Raw genomic sequence first — 10,596 nt, forward strand, 5'->3', positions numbered from 1 at the left:
CAGAGCAGAGGTTTGCTAATCCACACTTCACTAACCTGCATACCTGGGTGACATCCTGACCTTGCTCAAGTCAATGGCAAAGCTCCATTGTCTTCAGTGGGTATGTGTACAGTGAAAAGTAAGCCAAGGGTTAGTCGAACTCGAGTTAGCAGACCCTGTGTTTGCTAACCTAGGGTTTAAGTACCTATACTCATTTGTAACCCCAGATTACAACCTGGAGTTCCAACATATACACTGCATTATCTGGGCCCGAGTCCAACCGCCCATATCCCAGACTTCCTAGAGCCCTCCCAAAATGTGGCTGCTCTAGCCATTTGTTCATGGAGCAATGTGGGAAAACTTGACTGTCCACCAAACTTGACTGTCCAGAGGACAAAGAAAGTCAACCTGTGGAATACTCTTGGCAGACTCCCAGAGCACTAGTCCAGTGGGGCTGTGTCTATACTGCAAAGCAATAGGGCTTGAACCCTGGGTCCTGGCTTGACTTAGGCTGGACCACTCCCCCACCTGCATGGGGTTCTGGGACCCTAAGTCCAAGCTCTGGGTAAGTGATAGTTGTGCATAGATGGAAGAGAGATTAGGCTTGAGCCTGAGTTCAAATCCTGATTTATTTGCAGCCACACTCAGTGAGGCTAGGATTTCACTCCTTGAGTCTGTTCCTATAGTCCTTGCTCAGGAGAGGACTGTAAAACCAGGGCACTTATAATTTGCACAGAAGAATGGCAGTCCCTCTTAATGCCTCATCTAAACCTTAGCAGCAGATGCTGTAGTAAGGAATTAGATTAAGACTACATTATTTTAACAAAACCTACTACCATGCCTTTACCACAAGAAATGAGTCAAAGATACTATGTATATTGATGCTAAGATATTTATACAAGGTTTGTGGGACTGACTACACCACATATTCTGTACAAGCCTTGGCTAAGTATCGCTGCTCTTCTCTCCCAATGCCCCCAATCCACCCTTTCATATTGATTTATTACCTGATCCCATCCCTTTGTTGCATCATGCCTGAAATTAGAATGTAAAGCATCCTCAGTCAGGGTTACGATGGGACAGATCACCAGCTGAAGTCAATGGAACTACAGTATCCCACGCCAACTGAGCATCTGTCCCCATCACTTCTTACTTATACTGTATGAGCTCATCACACATTTGGGTGCTGTAAAATAATATATATACAATAATTAATGGCAATTTTAATTATGAAATATAATAAATAATTACACATAAATTACCACTGGCAAAATAAATTAACAAAATATATTTTGTGACATGGGATCCTTGTTTTGTTTCTTATTTCACATACTTGCTTTAGGGCCTGATCACTGCACCAATAGAAGTCAATGGTAAAGCCTCTTATAACTTCAGTGATGCAGGATCAAGTCATTCAGGACCAGTCCTGCTTCCACTGAATTCTATGGCAAAATTCTGACTGACTGCATTGGGAGCAGGATCAGATCTTTACTCACTAATTTACAAACTTCTGTCATTCACAATGGGCACCCAGTCACAGGGAGCATGAATGAACAAGGTCCTAATAAACTAGCAAAAGCCAAAGGTTTTTGTTCTTATTTTAATAATTACAGAGCTGTCCAGTACATATTAAAGGATAAGCGGGGTTGCGGCAATGCAAGTGTTTTGCATGTAAAGCATGTAATGCATGTAAAGGCATTCTGAGGCAGATACTAGTCATTGTTACACTACATCACTGATACCATAGACACTAGTTTCAGAGTACTAGCTATGCCCACCAGCCATACCAAACTATACTAAGCAATTCTAGCCCAGATCCTCTAAGGCAGCAGTTCTCAAACTTGGGTTGGACCCCAAAGTGAGTCGTGACCCATTTTCATGGAGTTGCCAGAGCTGGCTTCGACTTGCTGGGACCCAGGGCCAAAGCCCAAGCCTGAGAGCTTCAGCCCTGGGCAGTGGGGCTAAAGTGGGGCTGACGCCCTTGCGCTTTGGCTTTGCAGTGGGGCTTTGGCTTTGTCCCCCCGCTCCCCGGGTAGTGGGGCTTGGGTGGGCTCAGGCTTTAGTCCCCCGTCCTGGTGTCCTGTAGTAATTTTTGTTTTCAGAAGGGGGTTGCGGTGCAATGAAGGTTGAGAACCCCAGCGCTGAGGTATTTAGGCTCCTAACTTCCATTGATTACGATAGAAGTTAAGAGCATACTGCCCACTGTGACTATGCTCTTCCAACAGCACTGGCTGTAAGTTTTAATTGCTTTGTTTATTTATTTTTTCTATTTTCCATTGAAGCTGGTGAATGTTAATTCTACTGTGGGGCATGAGAATACTGGTGAGAGACAGGCATTGTACTCATAGTGTGGCCATTGTGCTAACTGAGAAGCCTACAGCCTTGGGGAGAGCCTGAAGAGACACTCATGTTGAACTGGGTCCAGTCAACTGTGCTCTGAGATGTGGACAAATATCATTGTAATTGTTTAAGTTCACACCACTAAATAGACGAGAGCTGCTCTGGTCTGCAGGTGAAAAGCCAATGCATTAACCCTGCACTAGAATGCTGGTTTATAATATTTCTTTGACTGTGGAATTGCTCATTGACCAGAGAATTTATTTAAATCCTCTAGCTCACTGATGGAATAGTATTTTAGGAATACTACTACTACATATTAGAGGATACATCAGTAAAAGAGGATAGTAAATGCACAAAGGCAATAAGCTTTTTTACCTGACAAAGTACCACTTGAGTTACTATAATTTACAAGTAATAATCCATTTATAGGGTAAAGAGAAAGAATGACAGAAAAAAAATGTACAGGCAGATGACAAGAGGAAGGCTGAGGACTGCAGATTTAGACTGTTTAAAATTCAGTTTATTTCATCTAGATTCCACTTTGAGCCTTCCTGAATGTCAGGAAAGAACATTAGGCAGTGTTTCTGTAAGATATGCCATCCTGTATTGATACCATTTGAAGACACTGATGGAAAAACCACTAAAATGAAGTCCATGTTTTATCCCATGTAACCAGAGTTCTAAATGTACATATATAAACCTTAACCATGACAAAAAATGAAATATTCTATATTATTTTAATAAGGAACGTGCTGAGAATTGCACTGGCAGGTAAGATGGCAATCTTGCTACATACATTCCTTTCTACTTAAGGAAAAGGAGTACTTGTGGCACCTTAGAGACTAATAGTGCCACAAGTACTCCTTTTCTTTTTGCGAATACAGACTAACACGGCTGCTACTCTGAATCCTTTCTACATAGTAGCCAGCACAATTCTACTACATTACTGAATTTTTTTTCTTCTGAAGGTACAGCACAGAAAAGTGGTGGCTCTAGTATTAATATTGCAGTCAGAAAAACTGACTGATATTCTACAAAATTGTTCCCATTATGGCTTCTAGGAGTGGGGGGGGGGAGGGTAGTACCTCATAACTGAATAATCTATTCATTTGGTTAGTGGATTCCTGTCCAAGTTTTCAAAAGGTAATTTACAGCTGTAATATTCTGCAAAGATTAGCTATTTCAGGATTCACAAAAGTTCCTAACAGTTACAATACTGATGTATTACTAAGTCTTCTAAATGGAGTGAGAACTAGATGAGAATGAAATTAGTTTAAAGGTTGTTTTACTGTACATTTTGCAAGAAGACAGACTAAAAATGTGACTTTTCACTTTTTTCTCGTCATATCCGGAATATCTACCAATCAGCAATATATATAAAATGTCTGCATAACTGCATACACATTTACAGAACAATTCCTTTTAACATTAGAGTTTTCATGGAATTCATTTAATGGAATTTTATTTATTTATAGCTGTGTTTGCTTAGTTCTTCTTCCCCTCCCCGTTGTTGCTCATTAGTGTAATTAATGTGTAGTGTTGGCATAGCTTCCATCATTGCATTTTCCACTGGGGGGAAAAAAATAAAACCACCTCTGTTTTGCATTTACAGCCCATAGTTTCCACGTTGCCTTTTCTCACATGTCACATTAAAAATCTAAAATAATAATCCTCTTCAAATAATTCTTGCCCTAATTTTAGAAATGCTAATGGGATCGTAAAAAACCCCTTTCAAAATCCCTTGCTAAACACTATTATTTTACATGCTCTCTAGGAGCAAACAGCTCACAAGCACTCTGCTTTGCCAAAATACACACAACAAAGCATACAGCCAACTCCCCCGCTGTGCCAAAATTCACACAGGGACATGTAGTTAGCTATTCTACATGGCAAGGATCTTGTGCAGTTTACCTGTGCTGTGGATTGCCTAGCACAGTGGTTCTCAAACTGTGGGTCCGGACCCCAAAGTGGTTTGTGACTCCTTTTTAATGGGGTTGCCAGGGCTGGCATTAGACTTGCTGGGGCCTGGGGCCAAAGCCAAAGCCCCGCCACCTGCAGCCAAAGCTGAAGCCTGAGAGCTTCTGCTCTGGATGGTGGGGCTCAGGTTACAGGCCCTGTGCATGGGGCTGAAGCCCTTGAGCTTTGGCCCCCCCCAACCACGGGGTGTGGCTTAGGTTTTGGCTTTGCCCCCCCCTCCACCCCCCCCTCCGTGCCTGGGCCACAAGGCTCAGGCTTCGTTCCCCTCTCCTGGTGTCGTGTAGTAATTTTTGTTATCAGAAGGGGGTCATGGTGCAATGAAGTTTGAGAACCCCGGCTGGCATAAACTTGGGCTGCAGCAAAATAATATATGACCAGTAATAGTCAGTACATCTCCTTCTTCTTGGTGTTCCCTAACCTCCGGGTAGGTTAATTAAGTACAGGCTGGGTCCAATGGAGGATAATAAATAGCCAATTCCACTTCTTGCAGCGCCTGGCATTTTCTCAAGGCTATGCCACTCTTCAAGAACTGACCTGGCCCACTCCTGCATAGCTTGTGAAGTTAGATGAAATCATAGGTGAAAGTTACAGTTGCATATGCTGTATTGCTCACTGTAAAGTGAAGCTCTTATTGGGATGTCAATAAGAAAATTACCACTCCTGCCCTGTAGGGAGTTTCCACTCTTTGGACACAGAAAGCAGGTAATGGGAAGATGTGTAGATGATTAATCAAGTGAGCATCTGTATTTTAAAAAAAGAAAAGGAGTATTTGTGGCACCTTAGAGACTAACAAATTTATTAGAGCATAAGCTTTCGTGAGCTACAGCTCACTTCATCGGATGCATCTGTATTTTAAAGATCATAAAAGAGTAAGAGGAAATAAGGGTGTTTTTCTGAGGAGACAGAGTAAGAATGTGAGGCCTAGTAAACACAACAGAAAGCCCGAGCATTCTAGGAGTTATAGATATGAACTGGGAATCTGTGTAGATTATGAAGCCACTGTTGGGGACTGTTTTTGTTGTCATTGTTTGTTTGCTTCATAAACTAACTCATTCACCTGATTTGGTAGTGGGTAGTAAAGACCAGTTGGTCTCCTGTATCCCCTTTTCTCTCTCTCCATCTCGCAAGAGTTCAAAACCAGTTCAGCATGTCATTAGACAGAATAGCGATCCCATGGAGAAAAGTGATCTTAAACAGTGCTTCAGCCTCCTGTGTGTTGTGTGCTACCTTTAAACATGTCTGGAAGTCAAATAGTTATTCAGCAAAATGATCCTATTAAAAACAATTGCTGGGGATGAGTAATTGTAGATTCTACTTTAGAACATGTCCATGTACCAAAGGCAACATCAACCACAAAAATTATATGGAAGAAGATTTATTGCACCATAAATATTATTAGTGAAAGCCCTTGGCATTGCACAGTACATGCCTATGTAAAAAGAATAAGGAGACAGAAATTTTTGCAACAGAAATTCAGTCTTTACTGAAGCTCCAAAACATCACAAGTTTGCATATAGTGTTTAAAATAGCAACACATTGACTGTGAGAGCCAATTATTTACATGCCAATTAAATTTATCTGGGTAGATTTAGTTTAAATGATTTATTTTTTGTTTAGCCTTACAGGCAGACTAAATGTTGAAACTGCTGACGGATACTAGTCAGTGCAGAGGAAAAAAATAATAGCCAGGAAGGAAAGAATATTTTGCAGTTATTTGTTGAAAGCAGTATCTGAATTTCAACAAATAAGTTCACACATCAGCGACATGGCTGCTAATGTTAAAGGTTCTGTTGATATTTCCTGTCAAGGCATCTTTCCATTAAAAAAATATTAACTCAGTGATAGAGATTATTTTTCAGATGAAATTTTGGAGGCAAGAGTTTATCTTGGGAAAGAGCTGTTATTTCTTTTAACATGATTGCATTATAGAGTTCAACCATTTTCTGTGTGGTTTGCTCTCTCTTTTTTCACATTGCTGCACAAGTAGAGGCTGAATGTTAAAAAAAAATGTGGGCATCTCATTCAACGGATATTTTTTCAATATGGTACAAAAAAATAAGTGTTTGGGGCCACTTTTTTTATGGGCTTTAAATTTGTTCATGCAGACAGATATTATACCAGCAGGTCATCAGGTTTGCACGTGCAAATACAGATTCTGTGAAAAATTGGAATTCAGTTTGAGGTTCCTTTGACACACACTTGTCCATGCATAGCCTTTTGTTTTATGAATTTTATTTTTTGAGACATTCATACTTCATACTAGTACTTAGAGAGCTTTTCATGCATACATCCCAAAGGCCAAGGTTTTCAAAAGTGATGGGATTTCGTATGCCTAACTTGAGACGCTTTAAAGCAGCCTGATTTCCAGAGTGTGGACAGTCGGTGCTTTATGTATATAAGGAGTCTCAAACTGGTTGAGGCCAAATAGTTGAGACCCCTAAAATCACTAGACACTTTTGAAAAATTTAGCCAAAGTGCTTTAACAAGGTATGGAAGCATTTTATACCCATTTTACCAATGGGAAAACTAAGACCAGGTCTATACTTAAAAATTGGATCAAGTTAGCTATGTTGCTCACAGCTCTGAAAAGTTTTGTGCTAGTGCAAGATAGTTAGGTCAACCTAGCCCCCTAGATAGATGTAGCTAGATCAATGGAAGAATTCTGCCATCAACCTAGCTACCACCTCTTGGAGCGGTGGATTAACTACATTGACCGAAAAACCCCTTCAGTCTACATAGGAGGTTTCTACACCAAGACTGCTACAAGAGGCACAAATGCAGAGCTGTAGGTGTGCCACTGTAGCAGCTGTAGAATAGACATACCCTAGGGACAAAAATGTTATACGATTTGTCAGAGATGGGAATAGAGCCCAGAACTCTTTAATGTCATGCCCTATCCACTACACCATTTTACCTCCCAGTTTAGACTTTATGACCCTTTGTAGTAGGACATCTCTTACGTGCATTGTCTACCCTTTAAAAACAATAAATAAAACAGAAAGGGATCTGCTAATCTAGTTTTCTAAGGTTTTTTCTTATTAATGTAGCCAAGCAGGGCCTTTTCTACACTGCCACTTTACAGCACTGCAAATTTCTTGCTCAGAGATGTGAAAAAACACCCCCCTGAGGGCTGCAAGTTTCAGCGCTGTAAAGTGGCAGTGTAGACAGTGCACCAGCGCTGGTAGCTAAGCCCCTCGTGGAAGTGGTTTTTTTATAGCGCTGGGTCCCAACGCTGGTGCCACAACTACACAGCCACGTTAAAGCACAGCCGCAGCAGCGCTTTAACGTTGCTAGTGAAGACATGCCCAAGCATGTATGGTTTTGTGCCACATGTACTCTAAGGGCTACTCAGAGGCAGTGTGAGGACTTAAGAAGGGAGGACTTAAGAAGGGAGTGTCTACAATGCTTTGAATTTTTTTGTCTTTTCCAGGTTAAGCCTCAGTCCCCTCACATTATTATAACTCTATTCTAATTCTCTTTAGAGAGTTTAATCTAAAAATTTCACTAACTTCATTTAGTGGAGTCCTTCTGTGGGGGCTAAGGCTATTTCCCACCAATCCCTTATATAAAGCATCTGATGAAGGCTGATCCTTCCTAGCTGCTACACATCTCTATTTTTCAGTTGTCAATTTAGGGAAAGTGATTGAGTGGTGGGGGCTGGGGTATGTGTTGTTCCTTTGTCATTTATCTGGAAGCTTTTCTGCAGCCTTGACAGTCCCATCTAACAGAAACAAAGAAATAGTCATTGGATCAACAGCTCAGATCTTAGACCAGCCCCTCAGTAACCTTGGAAGATTGTGGTGCACGCTTACATTATATCCCTCTCCCATCCCCTTACCTCATTTTGCTTGATGAAGTGATAATCAACAGGCCTTGGGCAGTGACAAGAAGATAATCTAGGAGATACAGAGGTTGCTTTGCAATGTAAGGCCTGAGGGCTACTCCAGCTGAAGTGACAACAGAATTCTAAAACAAAAGCTGGAGACCAAGCACTGTGCATGGGGAGACAATCTGCAATCACCAGCTGTTGGTGTGAGATTAATTATTAATTTCTTCTGAGCAGCCTTTCCAAGAAAGAAGAAGACAAAAACAGCATTTGCTGCAGGCCTGCTCAGCTCTATTTCTTCTTTTTTATAATCATACACATACATGTTATATGTATTGTGCACACACTATAGAGATGTGGATGTATATATTATACATACCACGTATATGGAGGTAACTATCCCATGGGATGAACAAATTTATCAGGTACTTTAACCACCATACCTGCCCTCTCCCCACTAATGCTAACACGCTGCACATCCCTAGAGCTTCAAACACTTTAAAAATCAAGTAGCAGGGACAGTCTTTTTGTTCTGTGTTTGTATAGTGTCCGAAGTTTCCACTCGCATTAGCAGGCTGAATTAAAGACTATGGAAAACCTAGGGCTGACCTTGATTTGCTAACGCCTGTGAAAACCACAACTTGCCTTGTCTTCATTGGGATCTTACCTCATGTTAGCCAACTGGAGTTCAGAGCACACCTTTCTTCCTAGAGAATACAAAGCCTCAGAAGAGGTGAATTCTTTAACAGAATTCTATTCAGTAAGGTATTTAAGCCCAGGCCTAATTTAAAGCACCTGAATAGTGCCATTGACGCATGCTTCATTCACAGCTTACATTTAAACATGCTTAAAGGTGCATAAGAACATTTGTTGAATCAGAGGCTGGAATATTAAATGAGTTGGAAATAATGTGCCAAACCCTGATTGCCTTACTCAGATGAGTAATCACATTCATTTTAATGGGACTACGCATGTAAGTAAGGTGAACAGGATCTGACCAATTTTTGCAACTGGTCAGTATCTGCAAATAATGTAAATCTGTAAATAATGACTCTTGCCTTAGCTTCTGCTGTTGATGTGGCATGGGCACAAGTAATCTATCTTCTGAGTTTTGAAAATAGTTTATCAGGATATATTTGTTCTGCTTATAAAGAAACAGATTGCCTCAAAATCCTATCAAATTCTGATTAAATTGCTATGCTAGAGTCAACAGGTACAGGCTATAGGATTATTACTTGTTACAAGCCACCGCATCAGATCTGATTTGCTAGTGAAAGATTTTAATAGAAGAAATCATTCCACTAATATTTAGTGGGATAAGGACGCAACATCAGTTCCTGCAAAGCTGGGGGAGAAGAGTATCTAATGCGGTCTGCAGATCTTTGACCAATGGCTTCCCAGTCTTCCCTGGAGACCGATTAAGCTGTGACTTATTTTCCTGCATGCAAAAAGAGAATGCCAGTAAGAGGGAGCAGGTGGTGGTCCCATTAAAGCAGCCCATGCAAAAAGCAGAAAAAACCCAAAACCCATAAATAAATAAGAGCAACAGCTGTAAGAGGATTGGGAACTGGAGGATAAGGAAGTTCTGAAATCTGTAGAATAGGAAGGGGGGGCTTTATTTACTCACTATTGATGGTACTTCCTGTTGTGACCGCTGAACAATGTTTCATAACAGCTTGGGAGCTGCAAAATTTTGTGCAATAATGAGGAACAAAGATTCTTAGTTCCACCATGGTATCTAGAAGAATTAATTCCTGTTTTATCTAGTGCTGCCAGAAAACTGCAGTAGGTCCAGAAAAGAAAAGACAGCAACAAGCAATTTTTTCCCCCCACAAGCTTGTAGAAAATAATAATCTCAGTATTCAAAGTGCCAGACTCTAAGCTCAATTACCCTGGAATAAATCCTGGTAACTCTGTGTTACCTCACAGTGTAAGTGGACATATTGTTTATAAAGCACTTGAAAAATGAAACATCTCATCACATCAACAATTAGCCTTATCAGGAGGCACTGTGCGCTGCATGCCTGTTTGTCCATCCTCAGAACCGGAAAGCAAGGGCAGGGGAGTGACATAGGGAAGGTAGCCTGGAGCTACCTTTGTGCCTGTGTCATGGTTACTCTATTGCACCAACTTGTAACAGATCTCTATGGGGCCATTATGCTGCTACAAAACGATCTGAAAATAATACTCGTCTCCTCCTTCCTCATGACTTGCCTGCTAATCCCTACATTCCCCCATGCGGGCTAGGAGGGTGCTGGTGTGGACGCATATTGGCTCTATGCCATCAAGAGAAAACCTTCCTCCATGATCTATTCTGCAGGGACTATTTAAGCTCCAGTTATAGACATTTTGTGCCAACAGAGCAGCATAAATGGGCCACAGCATGAAACGCAATTGTGGCCTATACCTTTAGACATGCAGCTCAGTAAGAGGTGTGAGGGAACAAACAAATACACCTCACAATATTTGCACAT

The 10,596-nt window shown here is 41.1% G+C and overlaps 1 long non-coding RNA gene across 1 annotated transcript in view; it reads right to left on the reverse strand.

Annotated features, from left to right (window-relative positions):
* The window catches only part of LOC122457720, a 28,188-nt gene extending 19,636 nt beyond the window's left edge, over window positions 1-8,552 (reverse strand). Inside the window, exons 1-2 of the long non-coding RNA XR_006277393.1 lie at window positions 8,135-8,552; window positions 987-1,165 (exon numbers count right to left, since the gene is read on the reverse strand). This is a non-coding gene — a long non-coding RNA (uncharacterized LOC122457720). The remainder of the gene's footprint in view (window positions 1-986; window positions 1,166-8,134) is intronic.
* Between the last annotated feature and the right edge of the window lie 2,044 nt (window positions 8,553-10,596).

This window comes from Dermochelys coriacea, chromosome 1 (assembly GCF_009764565.3).
Source record: "Dermochelys coriacea isolate rDerCor1 chromosome 1, rDerCor1.pri.v4, whole genome shotgun sequence".
Classification (NCBI taxonomy): Eukaryota; Metazoa; Chordata; order Testudines; family Dermochelyidae; genus Dermochelys; species Dermochelys coriacea.